This window comes from Pinus tabuliformis, chromosome 6, assembly GCF_031772625.1.
Source record: "Pinus tabuliformis cultivar Carrire ecotype Pingquan chromosome 6, CPIR1, whole genome shotgun sequence".
Taxonomy (NCBI): Eukaryota; Viridiplantae; Streptophyta; class Pinopsida; order Pinales; family Pinaceae; genus Pinus; species Pinus tabuliformis.
The window spans coordinates 571,400,883-571,402,343 of NC_142292.1; positions in this window are offsets into that span (position 1 = coordinate 571,400,883).

Sequence of the window (1,461 nt, forward strand, 5' to 3'; positions counted from 1 at the left end):
TCTACAAGATCAACTTCCACTTTTGGTTGTAAAATCTCTCCCTTTTATATTAATACAAAGAGTATATCATTTTCCTAATATATGTGTGTGTTATGTTTACTTTCATATATTTCAATGTTATGCTCATCCATTGAATAGAGTGATTGGATAATGCTACATAGATGTCGTAGATCTTTGGCTTGTGTTGATTGTTTATGAAAGTTCTAATTATAGAGATCGGAGCTAACAAGCCAAGAGGAGAGAAGAGCTTGCAACGGATCACAAGTAAGCATCTTTCCATTCTCCAATTCCTCTAAGGAGAACTTTATAGTCTTTGATTTATGTTGTTCTAGACTAGGCCACCAAGTCTAGTGAAGATACTTTTGTCTGCAGTCATAGATTTCATATAACAAATTGGCGACCATATTAGGGAATGATTCATTTCCTTAGTGGTTTCCTTGAATTTATAACTTGTTACACCTCTTGAACAGACATCTAATGTCTCACTTGGTCTGAATTGACCCTAGAAAGACCTTTCATTGAGTTGCATTTGATTTTTTGTGTCGGAAAATCCATTTTCCTTTATCAACGTACCCCCTGGTCTACTAACAGAGCATTGCAGAGCACCCTGGCCTTCTCTGTACCTGTGTTGCAGAGCACTAATAGCCTCTTTGCACTTGTGCTGACCCCTATTTCATGCAAAAAAATTGCCTTTTCATGCTTTGCTATTTGATTAACTAATTGCTTGATCATTGCGTTGCTTGAAGGAATTCGTGCTTCAGTCATCATTCTGAAAAGTATTTTTTATCAGTGATTAGGCAAATATCTCGATTTTCATCTGAAAATTAAGTGGAATTGAAAAGAAAAATCTTATGCATCATACATTACATCTAGGGTTTTGTGAGTGAAAATTGTAATTAGAAACAATTGCACTAGGGGAATTGCTTAACGATCTTGTTTCTTGCATCTTGTATGCTGCATATTCTTTGTTCTCTTCCCTCCCATATATAGATTTTCATTGAAAAGAAAAGTTTCATTTTATCATGCTAGTTTGCATTTTAGGATATTCAGGTGAAATTCATGGTGAGCCTTGAAAACTGAAACTTAAATCAAGATAAACTCTAAAATTTATTGAATCAACCTAAGGAGCATTTATAACATTAATGCAAACATCTAGACGTCTAGGCTAGAGATGTGTTCTGGCATCTATAAACATAGGAGTTGTCATTTTTTCCTAGCATTTCATTCCGGGGTTGATACCCCGTTCCACGAACGTAAGTGTATTAGATCATTCTCCACGTAACTCCAGGTATATTGGATGGCGCTCCACGCATGAAAAGTATATGGGAACGCTCTCATCGTATGGTTACACTTAGACAACACTAACACGAATTTCACTTCCACGTACCATCAAGTATATTTTGGAAGTCCACCATAGGTTGCTATCCTCACCATAAGTAACTCAGTCGGCCGCCTTGTACA